Here is a 15,482-nt window from a genome sequence, read left to right on the forward strand (position 1 = left end):
GAAGATTTACCAATTTTCACCATGAAAAACGAAATTGATTATTAAGTTTTAAATGAATTGAAATTCCTAGATTCTTTTGAGATTCATTGAACTTTTCAATGACATGTTTAAATCTCAATTGGGCCCTTCAAGTTTGTGACTGGGATGATGAGGATCACAAACAAGGTGTGAATAACCATGCAAATTAGCTTGGTAATCTCGATGTCATTTATCACCTAATCAATGTGCCGGTTAATCACACATGCTCCATTGATCTATGACAAACATCGAGCTACCCTTTGCCACCTTTGTTAGTCCAAGTTAGTGTGCCTGTTAACCACACACGCTACACTACCGAATTGGCAATGTGTAAATTGCAATTTCATGAGTTAGCACCAAATTCACATTTTCCTAAGTAACTAATATTGAGAATTTATAAGTGTTTATTTACTTGGTATTTTCATTATACTTCTAATGAGAATGTCCTATCGTATCCGTTTCGCTAACGACCCTCCACCAGTCAAGGAAGTGGTGAGTGAGAGTGGACACCCATTAAACCACCATTTTATAGGCAGTAACTTTATACTCTTAATTTAATTAAACTTAAACCATGTCATTATGGAATTATTAATTCTCTTTTAATTAAACACTATTAATTTAATAAAGCCCATAAGGTGACATTTGAATTACTCAAATACTTCAAGGTTCTAAATATAAAAATTCAAAATTAAAACTATTTAATTAATTTTTTTAATTTATGAACCCAAGAGTTACACCTTTTTAATTACAAGAGTTTCTAAATTTGAGACTTTTCAAATACCAAAACTTGAGGGTAAGTTTTGTAACTCTTGAAAAACCTTTGATATCCATAACTTATGAGTTTAATGTGGTTTTTATGGAAAACTTTTCATGTTCCATAACTTGAGGACAAGTTATGAAGGACTTTAAAAAACATTTAAAATCAAATATTTCAATTAACAAAATAATCAAATAATTAACTCATAAGTCAAGATAATTCACATAAACAATTTACAAGAAATTAGCCTAATCATATAAATTAATACAAATCTTGAAACTCTGGCAATTATCTTTTAATTGGATGAGCATGATCACTGCCATACCAACAAAATCAAATTTTATGAACTAAAACATTTTTTGGTAATGATCCTAATCCAAAATAGGCCAAGATCCCGAAAATCTGCCATCGGAAGCTTCAACTCGTCGAGTACATGAACATGACTCGCCGAGTTGACCTTATACCGAGTGGACTCATCGAGTTAGCCAGTGGACATGGGGAGTTCATCAGTCAGAAGCCAAAAAATTGATTTTTTTCCTACTTTGAAAATTAAGTCGTGCATCAAATATAATAGAAAACAATTGATGACACGACACGACAAAAATACACGACATGAAACGAAATTGAAATTCGAATTCGTGTTCGTGTCAAGTGCAAAAAACACGACGTCGTGTCGTGTTCGTGTTCAAAGTTTGTCACGAAATTGACACGATTTAACATTTTTTGTCATGTTTTTCGTGTTTGTCATGTTTTTCGTGTTATGTATGAATAAATATTAATTAAATACATTAATTGTTATTTTTTGTTATCTTTGTCGTGTCGTGTCCTGTTTGTCGTTTTTAATCGGTTCGTTTTCGTGTTAGTTAAAAAAACCCGAAATCGTGTCGTGTCGTGTTCGTGTTACATAAAACCTTGTAGTGTCGTGTCGTGTTAGACAAAAACACGACACGATGGCCTGATTTGCCACCCCTTATGTACTACAACATCCTATGGTGTACATACAACCCTAAATACTTTGGTATATATTCATTTCCATATTTTTGTATTATGCGTAAATGAGTATCATAAATACGCGTCGTAAATGTATATCGTAAATGGTTGCTGAAGTTTATGACACGCAAATGCATGTCATCTTCATTTTTGACTGGGGCTTTAATGCAATGCATATCCTAAATGCGCGTCGTAAGGTTACGACACACAAATGCGTGTCATCTACCTGTATGACATGGCCTTCCTTAACATGCAATGTGTGTCGTAAATGCGTGTCGTAAATGCACATCGTAAATGCGTGTTGTAATTGCGCATCGTAAATGTGTGTCGTAAATAGACGACGCGCAAAATCGTGTCGTCTTTCGTTTTGACAGGGCCTTCCTTGACACGCATTTGCGTGTCATCTAAGTGTTTTACGACATACATTGCGTGTCGTAAAAGGCTGTTTTTTGTAGTAGTGCTATGGAATAAATGATGGTATCTGCCGAATGATAAAGGAGATTAAGGCCATTAGTATAAATAAAAGTTGCAAACTTGTAATGACTAGTTTATGCTTATGCTTACTATATGTGAAATCTGAGGTTTTTAAATATTAATGAAAAATGTTCCTTCAAAAATGTTTTGATATTGATTTTATCTTACAATAAAAATGTTTTGGGACAAATTCTGCACTAATATATTCTTTAAAAGAATACCTTGTTTTAAATGAGCATAAAGAAAAGTTTTGTTTATCCGTAAAAATTAGGGATGTCACATTATCTCTCACATAACATCCCTAAGGCTAATGGAATGTATTAGGGGCAACCCATGGTGAAATAGATCAAAAACTGTTGTATGTGGATCTCCAAGAAAGTACTCGTCTGAGTAGATTTCATCTTGATAATCCACTCGGGTAAATGGAGCTATAGTCCAATACACTTCAAGGATTTTTTCACTTTAAACTTCAAAACATGTCCAAATCACCTCTAATCGCTTCCATTCCATCTCTAATGAACTAGGATTCTTATCTGACATCCAATATATGGTTTTCACACTAATAAACATCATAAACTGGATATTTAATGGATTTAGGTTCCAATACTTGATTAACATCCACTAGAGTTCCAATTAGTTTCTGAACATGATTTAATCTTAATTGATTATTTAGAACCATAACACATGAATCTAATTGATGATTTAAACTCGATTAGTGTTAAGAAGTTCCAATGATCGTAACTTGAATATCTAATGGATTTAGATTCCAATATTTGATTAATATCCACTAGAATTCCAATTAGCTTTTGAACATGATTTAAGTTTAATTGATGATTCAAAACCATAACATATGAATCTAATTGATGATTTAAACTTCATTAGTGTTAAAAGTTTCAATGAATTAGAAACCATTTCAAAACAAAACACAAGGTAAAACTATATTAAAGTTATAATACAAGCTCAAAACTCAATATTATCTTAGGATGGAATTGGAGGATTCATAAAGTGAACTCTTAACTTGGATGGGAAGTTCAAATATGATTCCATACAAAATCGTCAATCAAAATCAAAATCTAATGGGTAAACATTTCATCTTCATCCTTTAGAGTTCAAAAACCCCAAATCACTCATTAGAATGGTAATTTCAGAGCATCAAAGGAAAGAAGCTAAAAACTAAATGTAACATCAAATAATGCAATAGAATCGGATTTGATGCACATTCCTATATAGTTTATTCTTTTCATTTTATTAGCACACACACACACACACACACACACACACACATATATATATATATATATATATAAAATATTTCACTTTAAAGACTAATATTCAAACCCCCAAATGTTGGTGTTACATTGTTAGTGCCACCAAATAAATTAACAACCTCATTGGTTGTCGTTGGATCTTTAGTGCAACACCTCAACTTTTATCATCGCGAATTAATATAATTCATTGACACTATTTGCAATAATGTCGTGTTCAATTGAAACGAGGCCGTTAAATCATAATACATTCATCATAATTTCCAAACTAGGATTACAAAATCAAAACACATAGTGAACTGCAACAAAAATGGTAACTAAACTTGAATATATAAACTACCGCTTCATTTTTTTCGATAATCCTTGAGTCATCAAAGTTATTGATGTTGGGTCTTATTAGCATCAAATACATATTAAGATGGTAGAAGAATAATTATTGATTTACCTAAGTGTACATGCACCATAGGATCTAGGTTTTACTAGTTTTACCTAAGTATACATGTACCATGCGATGGTTATCTCTTGCAAAGGATGAAGAGCCAAAAGGAGAGCTCCTCTAATACAGTCAGACCAAAAAATATAAAAGCAAACAAGGAATAAACCCTAATTAGGGGTTTATCGACAATTCGATAACCCTATAAAGCGGTTATAATTTCCGACAATATAGAGTGAGGGAAGAAAGGGAGAACGAAAATTGTATGAAAAAGTGCTTTAGGTTTTGATCCCTAGCACCCTATTTGTGTTCATTTAGCATTGGGAAGGATGTTGATTAGGTTCCTCATGTCATTGGATTGTTGGTTGGGTATCTTTAGGCTTACGTAGTTTTGGTCGTGAGTCTTCAGGTCGTTGATGGGATGATGACAGGATTAACATAATATCGTGAGCTTATCGTTTAGAGGTGAGCAGTTGTCACGATTTATCATGAAGCAGTGTGAAACATCCCAAAATACGGTCCAAAATTTTCGTTTTTAAATCATTATGAAAACCATAAATCAACCATCATCATAATAAAAATCAAGAACCATGTATCTCAAAACAACATGTCAAATACTGTATCAAAATCATATAAGTAATCATTAGAGTCTGAAAAAATCACAGGATAAAACTGTGGTGTATGCCATGCGATCATCGCAAGCCCTTCCCTTTGCTAGTGGAAGTACCTGAAACAAAAACTGAAAACTGTAAGCACGAAGCTTAGTGAGTCTCCCCAAACTACCACATACCATACACATATAACATGCAACTAAGAGATACAAGCCCTGCCCACACTCCGCTAACTAGGAGATACGGGCCCCGCCCACACTCTGCTGACTCTAATATACGAGCCCCACCCACACTCAACTACTTCGAGATACGGGCCCCACCCATACCGACTACTACGAGATATGGGCACCGCCCACACTCATCTGCTATGAGATAAGGGCCCTGCCCACACTCAGCTACTATACATACATACAAGTATCACCAAACAACAAGTATAACTAATCTATCAGTTTAGGCATATATCCATAATCAAACTAAGCTGTGTGATACGGGCCCCGCCCACACTACGCTACTATGAGATATTGGCCTCGCCCACACTCAGCTACTAACATATCATACTACGGGCTGACCTTGGTGCCTTAGACTCGTTCCCACTGAAGGAAACTCACCTTACAAGACTGACTGCTGAAAACTCGAGTGAGAAATCCCTGTCTACTGCTCCGGCAACTCTCCGACTATCAATTCCATAACAACACTTAATCAAAATCTGATAATTCTTCTTAGAGTAAAATAACCATTTTACCCTTCGTCAAAGTCAACCTTCTGGGTTGACCAGATCGCCGAGTCACCCTTTCAACTCGTCGAGTTCTATAACTCAAAAATCCTGGAATCGCGACTCAACTCGCCGAGTCGCTCCACTGAATCGTCGAGTCCTTTCGAGCTGCTCAGTCGCGACTTGGCCAAGTCCACTCATCGAGTCCCTCTACAGACTCGTTGAGTTCTACTAAACTGGAATCGGGACAACACGGGTTGACTCGTCAAGTTCCTTTATGAACTCGACGAGTCCTTCTATCTGTTTGGCAATCTTAACAAATTAAGCCCCTATCTTCTAAATCCAAGGTTCTTAGTTCGTTTTCCCATTGAGAAGACCTTTCTAAGGGTAAAGTTTCCAACTTTACCCATTAATAACTCTTCAAAAAAGGTTTAGACAAAACCCTAATTCTTATAAGACATGGATCTTGTCCAAAATGCCTTAGAATCTCAAATCCACACATGCAAACCTAGATCTAGGGTTTCAGTATCCGTTGGACACATAAAGTTCCGAGCTTTCCTTCCATGCATGGTCTTTTAGGGCTAAAAATACCATGAACTTGCTCATAAGCTTGCATGGGGATTCCATGGTCATAAAGTTTGCACCTTTATGCCATGGAACCCTTCCTAGATCCTAGATTTGAGACATAAGTCACTCGGGACGTCCCAATCCCAAGGACCAAAGTTCTTGAACCAAAAACCTTCATAAAATGGAAAGAAATAGATCTAAGAGAAAAATGATCAAGTTGTAAACTTGATTACTAGAAAATGTAGCAAACGGAGTGTAGTTCTTGGATCTATTCCTTCCCTCTTGAGTCTTCTATCTTCTACTTCTTCTACAAGCTTCAAAAGGCACAAATAACACTCAAAATGGCAAGAAATAGCTCAAGATCACTTAAGGTGGATTAGGGTTTCGAGACTAGGGTTTGGAGGTGAGGGAGGCTGGAATGGTGGGCATATATGATGCTTAAATAGGGTGCAAAACCTAAAGATTAGAGTTTCATCCAGCCTGTCCTACTCGTCGAGCAGCTCACTTAAAACCCGCATGTATATTTCCTTCTACTCGACGAGTCAGGGCAACCAACTCGTCGAGTCCTGCTTTCAAAATAAATAAATAATTAATTAAATGTGTACCATGGAATCGGGCGTTACACAGTAGCTTTATGATTCATATGTATGGGACCCGATATTCTTTTTATTAAGACACTTAGGTCTCGAATCGTTTGTATTCTTGGCATGTTTGGGTCTTAGTGCATTGTGGGAGTCGAGAGACTCAGTCACCAGCTTGTTTGGATCATGTGGGCAGTTAAAGGTTGTCGGGAGTAAAATTTGTGCACCAGAAGTCTCTTGTGGGGTGTTTGCATTATGAACCCCGTTTGCTTGCAGGATGTTTTATTAGGAGTTTGGTTACCAATGTTGGGTATCGGGTATGGAATCTCAAGTCATGAAGTTTATTGCGAATGTCTTGAGTAAATTGTTAGGTGGAGTTACACCTGAGCTAATATGGGATTTGGATGCAACGTGAAATTCTTGGATGGACCATCAGTATGCTCGTAGGAGCAGTGAGTTAATAATGGCTTATCAGGAAGTCAAGTGTGTATTTAAGGTTTTGAGGAAAACGTCCAGATATGGGATTGTGTGAAATTCGCAATCGATATGTTTTGAGTATTCTTTCGGCATGTTTTGGTGGTGTTTCTAGTGAAGGATTAAGGGTAGGTTCGATGAATGGATGATCATCAGTCTTAGAGTATAGTTTCTGAAGTTTAGACTTGATCGGTTTCTAGTTCCACAAAGTATAAAGATGGAGTTGGTTGTGGTTGTAGTTTTGAGATTTCACGATTGTATGGTTCTCATTGGAAGTTGGGTTTTCTTAATTATAGAGAGATAGATAGTCGTGGCGACTAAGTAATTTGAAGTTATTGGGTTGTTTGTTGTCAGCTGTGGATTTTTGTCTAGTCTGTCGAGTTTTCCTTATAAGATTCATGGATTGTGAAGTGGTTAAAGGGAGTTTGTGGAATATGTTGACGTTGTTCGTGTTCTACTACAACGATTATTTAGCTGAGACTCATGTTCGGATTCGCCCTTGTTTCCAAGTGGAGGATTCAACATCAGTAAATAGTCAGAGGTTATGTTTTTAGTGGTATCAGCAAGAGAGTTTGGGGTTGGAAGGGTTCTGTATGGTTTGGGTTATGAGGTGAAGTCATATTGAATGTGTTCCGAGATGGTTTTTTCTGTTTGGGAGCCAGACAAGGTCTTGGATTTTCGGACTTTAGGCAGAAGAGTGATATTTATTCCTCATTGGTTAAGTTAGTGGGTTAAGGAATCATTACTGGTTAGGGTATGTGAGTTCCACTAAGATTGGGTTTGATTGTAGTGTGGGAGGGCAGTTACCCGTATGAGTCCACTTCTTAGTTTGGATCAAGATTTTGGAAGGATTGCATGCATGACATGGGGTGTAGTAAGGAACGATTTCGAGGGCGAAATCTAATTTAAGTGGGGGAGAATTGTAACACCCTTTGTTTAGGGAATTTCATTTTTGACCCTTAAGTATGAAATTTGTTGCAAATTGCTCCCATTTTCATTTAAGTGAGAAACGTGTGATCTGTTGAGTATGTTGGGGGTACTCAAACATATGTAAGGCGTACGTGGCTGGGGGTCCAACCCAAATTTTTAGGGTTTGAGACCTATTTGAGCATCATTAACATCTCAAGACCTTTTCCTTCATCACCCCCCACTTCCCAAATTGTCCCTTGCAAACCCTAATTCATTGTGTGAGCACCTTTTAGCTTGAGAGTGCATTTTTTTGTGCTCTTGAAGGAAGAAGGAGGAAGGGAAATCATCTTGGAAGCTGATGTGCACAAAAGTACTCACTAATTTTAATATTTATAACCTAACAAACTTAACTATCTATGCACTTATAGGCAGTGTACCTAGTCAGATTACAATATAGCTTGGGTAAGTCGGGTGTCGATCACAGGGAACGGTGTTCTAATTAATTTACTTACTATTAAATTAACCTAATTTATTAACAAATTTAATAAAGGGTTTTATCTGATTTTACAAGATCAGATGAACTTAAATCCAATTCAATAAGTAAAAACACACACTCTTGTTTAGATTGAATCCACTTTTCCCTTATGGCTAGCTAACAATTACGGATTACTAAGTTGGTTTCTAATTATATTAGTAATTTAGTTCTATCTTACCAATATTTAACTAATTCATGTCAAACCATGTATGTTCACACATAATTAAACACAGAACTAATTATAGTTATAAATATGCTATATAAGATTTGTTATGTAAACTCAATTATGATCACAATTCTCGTTCTCTAGCACAGCTAAACTTTTATTTATTCTAATTATTAACTAAGATTGGTCAATCCTAGCTCTAACAATTCAATGTTCACTAAATTATTAGGTAAACAGGTTCATGCAGTTTAATGGCCACTAAGCTACACAGAACATGTAATTAAACAATTAGATAAACAAATATTAACATGCTAGGTCATACAAATCAAACACAAGCAAATTTTCACCAACTAAGCTTAATCCATAATCATATAACTATTCATAAGTTCAAAGCTTAATCTAGCTAAACAAGAGTAGCTAGATTCAGCTGCTCATCATAGTAATTAAACTAACACAGCTAAAACTAATGAAAGACATGTTTTAAAAATAAACCTTTACTTCTTTTGGTGTTGAAAACCCTCTTCCAGAACCTTTCTTTCGTTCTTATTCGTCTCCTGGAACTCTTTTTCTTCTGCCAAAGTCTCTCCTTCCGTAATAATCAGGAGAACTTATATAATCCTTAAAAACTCGCACCACGTCGTGGGCTTCAAGCAATCCGTATCCTTCAAGGAAATCCTTCGCGTCGCGATGCTTATCTTCTGGAACACCCATGCCACGTCGTGGGCTTCATTGCCATGTCGTGAATTTAGTTCTTATCGTGAATTTATTATTTTCTTGTCTTCCAAGCCTCCCATGTTCCCCATTTTGTCACCTTTGGTCCCTTTCTTCGAAAATCCTTTGTATTGACTGAAAATAACAATTTAAACTCATAAGTATCATTATTCTAAACATATTATCAATTTATTAATAAAAATGTACTTAAATACTGCCTAAAAATAAGTGTAAATATGGCAATATCAAAATACCCCACACTTAGGCTTTGCTTGCCCTCAAGCAAATTTCAACTTAATTCTTAATTACTAAAACTACACAGAACAATCCGACTCTAGTTCAGCCATTATGCCAAAACCTCAACGCATGCATTTGTGTCTAAAATTCTCCTAAAGTACCCCCCCATACTTTAAATACTCACAATCTTCATAAACACTCACCCACTTTTTCCGAACAATGCTCATTTTATGCAACCCTCCGAATCCATCCGCAGAAAATCTCCTAACCTCAAGGTATTTTTAGTTGAGCAATCTAAGCGTACATAAACTAGAATTACAAATTTTTCGATACCACTATGGAGCTCTTTTGGAATTCTTCAATACTTTGACATTTGATCTTTGATTTCTTTGAATTCACCACCTTTGTTTGATTTTTGGGTATCTTCAACTTTTTGGATTTCTTCAGAATTTTGATCTTTTGATCTTCACTTTATTTGCTCCAAAATTCTTCACACTTTTCTTTCCGTAATTCTTTCTCTTTTTTTTTCTCTCAAAACCTACATGCTTAAGCAGAGGCGCTCAACCTCAACCTTTATTGGTTAATGATAATAATTTTCCTGGATACATTTCAGGTTTAGGCTGCTAAACCTATTGCATCCCTCAAACCAAGCGGGGTTATGTTTTTGTTCCATGATTTCACTAAAATAAGGGAGGCCACAAATGCACTATAACGTGTATTGGCTCAACTAAACATTTGAACTTTCATCGGATCATCAAAGCAATTATAGCTCAAATTATTATTACTAGATTCAATTAATTTTAATTGTAATTTCAAAATTTTCTAGCAATGTACTTTTTCTACCCCTACCCCACACTTATTTCATACAATGCCCTCATTGTATGTATAAAAACAAATCAAAATTAAAGAAAAGGGAGAAAAAGGAACAGACTCCCCTGGGATAGTGGCGTGAGCATCTCCAAAAGCGTGGACAATGTACAATTGGACTTCCAAAAATAGAGACTCGGTGTAGAACTGGTTGAATACGTAAATAAACCACGAACCGAACTCGAAACGTCAATTCGTCAAAGTGTGTATTTGTAAGGAAAAATTTGGCAATGATAAACTGGATCTCGTCGTGATATGGGTTGAAACCGCGAACACCAAAAAGCTAAACTACTATAAATTGCAAGAGCGCCACGACGTGGCACAAGGAGTCCACGTCGTGGAAACTGAACCTCAGCAGAAAATGACTTGTTTGCTTTATTTACTCTAGCAGCTTTGACCAATGGCTAACTGGTTTCCGACGCTTCTATGCAAATATATTTCCCAACTATAACCTCTCTCCTAATAGACCCCACACTTATCTTGAATTGTGGTTCCGACTCACGACTCTAAGCTTCTTTGACTAGACAAACACGACTCGAAAGTTAACCTTCTATGCTCCTTAGAATTCCAACGCTAATCTGAAAAATTAGATCAACCCAAAAGAAAAATAAAGTAACATAATAGTCTTAATAAAGTTTTACATCACACACTAAGGTTAACAAAAAAAACTACTCAAAAACAAAAAAAAGAAATAAAATCAATCATCATCCTGATCTTGTGCTCCACTCGGCCCTGCTCCATCATCTTGCGGGCGCCATAGCTCCTCCCATGTCGGAAAATAGGGATACTGTGGTCGCATAGAAGGTGGTCGGGTCACACCCAAATGTGAATAGATACCCTCAGTAAGCTGGGTATGGTAAATAGCTTGACCTCGTAGATTATCCAAATACGTTCCCACCCGACTCTGAAAAGGGTCGGTGGGCACTCCCTGCACATACTGCGAAGCAGCACGCTCTCGTTCGACCTCTCCTCTAGCCCGCACATTCCGACGCCTCGGCCTGGCTGGTGGCTGCTGTCCCGGCTGCACTTCCTCCTGTTCGTCATCGATCGGTGGTATAACAAAGCGACCCCCGATATTCACCACCGCGCGCATCACACCCAAGACTTGAATGGTCAAGTCCGTGTCCGGGAATCGAGTGAGATTCCTCACAAAGTCATGGGTCAAAATTTGATATGACCTAGCCAGGCGAGTAACCAAATGCCCCCCAGTAATCGGGCTCCCAGGCCTAGAATTGGCCGCTTTCTTCCCCATAAACCTTGCCAACATATAAGGCAAATCACAACAAACCCCCGGGGTAATAAGTGTCCATAAATAAAATAGATTCTGGATGGGGACCTTATCACCATGATGCTTGTGATTGATTGAAAACGTGATAAGGCGGTGCAAAAATCGGAAAACAGGATTCCGTATTTGTGATTCACTCGAGTCACGAGTGTTGTACTCATGGTTAGAAATGCCCCGCCAAAACTGCACATCCAAAGTACCCGGAGTAAAATCCCGCACACATCCAAGCAAGAAAGGAATAAAAAATGGAGATTGCGTCTCCACTTCCGTATAGAGCCCCATACGCCAAGCAAACTCCCGAAGACTACACTCACGATATACACCTCCAAGACGAAACACAAGTGCCCTATTGTAGGTGACATCAAGGGTGCGCTCTTCAAAACAAACGGTAGAGAAAAATTCTACCGACAATTCCCGGAATACGGGTTCTTGAATGGCGAATAAATTCCTCCACCCGTGACAAGTGAACGAAAATTGATCTCCAACATAAGTCTTCGACCAATAATGGTCCAGCTCCACTACCATTCCCACTCTACCAAGCCATCCCTAATCAATAATTGGGGCTATTGCAAACTCCCTATTGTATAACCATCCAAGCCGATTCTCGTAGGTTGTTAGCAACGGTCGGGGAATGTTTTGAGGAAACTGGTATAGAGGATGTATGCTTGCTACATCTATCGGGTCCTCTTCCTGCTGGACAGCTCGTCGTGGCCCCATTCTGCAAACAAAAGCAAAGCAAAGCAGCAAACAAATAACACATTAAAACATTTATAAATGGTCTGCCAGAAGTCACGACGTGGCCAGGATGCGCCACGTCGTGGGTCACGTCGAACCCGGATTCTGAATCGGTCATGGTACGTGCGATTTCCATAAAAATAATTCTTGGGGTTTGTTCCTATGGACTTTTAAATATCATGCATACTAAAATTGGACACTAGATTCAACCAATTTCGTGAATCATTCAAACCCTAATCACGAAAACTTGAAATTGGAAGAAGTAATTGCAAAGTAATGAGTAAAACACATACCAAATGGAGTAATTAGCAAGATCTTGCAATGAATTTGGAAGTATAATAAGAAATTGGCAGTAGGGTCGTGATGTTCCCGTGAGTGCGGCAGTCTTCCAAGTGGGGGATAAGGGGTTTCTCGGTCAAAGGGTTTTAAGCGATTGGTCCCCCCCTGATTTTTAAAGGCCACGACGTGGCGGGCTCTTCCCACGTCGTGGACCTTAAATTTCCTAAGATCGCGAATTATAGTTTAAACCACGACGTGGCCGGCTATGCCCACGTCGTGGGAGCTGTCAGATGCCAAATTTTAATAATATTCATCTTATTAACTAATTTCTTTGCAAATCATTCATTATTTAAAGTCCCCTACAACTATTTCTCTACTTATTACCAGTTTTTAGATGATGATTTGATGTCTTTCCTAATTAAAAAGAAAATAAAAAAGAAAAAAATTACAAACCAAACTCGGGTTGCCTCCCGAGAAGCGCTTCTTTTTCTTGGAGTCTTGAGCTGGACTCCGTGCCTTCTACGTTGACTCTTCGGAAGAGTCTACCACCAGGATCTTTTGTTCCTTAAACCGCCGTTTATACGCTTGAACTCTCCTTTTATACGCCTTCTTTGAATTTTCTTTTTTAGCTTTTCCGTCTTCTTCATGCTTTCGTTTTGTGCCCTTTGTGTGTTCCTTGCTCTCCATAGCGTTCCCCTCTTCTTTCACCACCGGCCTTGTTACTTTTGAAGTGACTTCTTCTTCATCACTTGTCATTTCCTCGTCCTCTTTGCTCACCCAAGAAGGTGGGTTCTTGTAGGCTATGACTTCAATCAAATACGGAACAGATGCCCTTGGTTTTGTCCTCTTGTCTTGATGAACTACCTTCATCTCTTCTTCCATAAGTTTTTCCAACTCTTCTAGTTCATTTTCCTCATTAATCGTGAACACCTCTTCTTTATCTTCTTGAAAGTCATTTCTTATCCCGAAGACTTCTTGCTCATCCCCAACCCTCAAAGTGAGCTTGGACTCGCGGATATCAACCAGGGCACCAGCAGTGTTAAGCAATGGCCGACCAAGGATTATCGGAACATCCGTGTCTTCTTTCATGTCCAAGACTACAAAATCTATTGGAAAAACAAATTTTCCAATTTTCACCAAAATATCCTCCACTATGCCTCGGGGTTGCGTCACCAAACGGTTTGCCATGTGAATCTTCATTTTTGTAGCCTTCATCTTCTGAATCTCCAATTTTTGATAAAATGAAAAAGGCATTAGATTAATGCTAGCCCCGGAATCGGCTAAATCATTAACCTTCATTTTATTCCCAAACTCGCATGGAAGAGTGAGGCGTCTAGGATCCCCCATCTTTTCTGGTGTTTCTCCCAGCACAACTTTTGAAATTTGCTCACTTAGAATCACTGTAGACTGTTTCTTTAATTGCCTTCGCGTATCTATCAAGTCTTGCAGTAATTTTTGGTTCTCGGAAGCTTTGGATAAGGACTCAACAAAGGGAGTATTAATTGGAATCCCTTTCACATGCTTCACAAACTCTAAATGTTCCTTCTCCAGTTGACTAAGTGCTGCATGGGTGGGAAATGGCATAGGTGGATGATAATCTGGAATAGGCTCAAAAGATTTTTGCTCAGACTTGCGCCACGTCGTGGCGAGCTTGGTTCAACATTCTCTCCATTTTTGATTCTTGATTTCTTGGGCTGTTGCGGTTGTTCTTCCAACGCCTCCAGGAACTCGGATATTGTATCTTCTTCAGTATCGATGGCCATTACGTGAGATTGGGCTTTTACTTCGGGATTCTTCGGGGACAATTTTTCATGGACTAAAGTGGCTAGTTGACCAAATTGTATTTCAAGGTTATGGATGGAGGCTTGCTGGTTTTTTTTATCAATGTTTGTTGTTCCATGATAGCGGAATCCGTGGCATCATGTCTCTTTTCCGAAGTCTCCATAAACTTCATCAAAATGGTCTCTAGGTCGGGTTTCTTCTCGATTGGTGGTTGCTCCTTTTGGTAAAAGCCTCGACCTGTCTGCCTATACTTCTCTTCTGTTTGCTTTTTATACTCTTCATATGGCAGCCACTCCCTCTTTGGTTTCCTCCAGTCATCATCAAACTTATCCCCACTAGAGTAGCACACTTGAGCTTTTCTGTTCCCAAACTCATCCATATTGCAGTCCTTGGTCAAGTGTGGGCCACTGCATCGCTCGCACCCCACTCTTATGGCATGTATCGACCGGTCCATTTGTGTTATCCGGCGATCCATGTTATTTAGCATGGTCATGACAGCTGCAATGTCTTCAGTTTGGGCCCCTCCACCGCCTTTACTTCCGTCTTGCCTCGGGTTATGGTATTCGCAGGAGTGTTTCGCGAATTCTTCGATGAGCTCCTTGACTTCCCTTGGATTTTTCTTCGTCAACGGTCCTTGAGAGTCAAGGAGTTGTCTTGTCATTACATTGACCCCATCATAAAAGATTGACATCTCTTGCTGCACATTTAGGTCATGTTGAGGGCAATTTCTGAGTAAGCCCTTGTACCGCTCCCATGCTTCGTATAGTGACTCCCCCGGTTGTTGCTCAAAATTGGCTATCGCCTTCTTGAGTTTGGCTATTTTGGATGGCGGGCAGAACTAGTCCAGGAATTGCTCACGCATTTGAGCCCAAGTGGTGATTGTACCTGGTGGGAGTGCTTTTAACCACTCCTTAGCAGCTCCTTTGAAAGTGATGGGAAGCATCCTAAGCAAGACTGTATTTCTGGTGACATTTGGGACATTGAAGTAATCCGCAATGTCGTTGACTTCGTCTAGATGCTTAAAAGCATCCTCATGATCCTTTCCGAAAAATGGGATGTCCTTCAGTGCTGTCAGTATGTGTCCCTTCAGCTCG

At 38.5% G+C, this 15,482-nt stretch overlaps 1 non-coding gene across 1 annotated transcript; it reads left to right on the forward strand.

Moving 5' to 3' along the window:
• Positions 1-15,095: 15,095 nt before the first annotated feature.
• On the forward strand, positions 15,096-15,202 carry LOC145103395 (small nucleolar RNA R71). Its single transcript, XR_013706489.1, has one exon. It is a non-coding gene; the product is annotated as a small nucleolar RNA R71 (small nucleolar RNA).
• Positions 15,203-15,482: the final 280 nt, after the last annotated feature.

Source organism: Lactuca serriola, chromosome 4, assembly GCF_051521515.1.
Source record: "Lactuca serriola cultivar US96UC23 chromosome 4, Lser_US96UC23_V15, whole genome shotgun sequence".
NCBI lineage: Eukaryota > Viridiplantae > Streptophyta > Magnoliopsida > Asterales > Asteraceae > Lactuca > Lactuca serriola.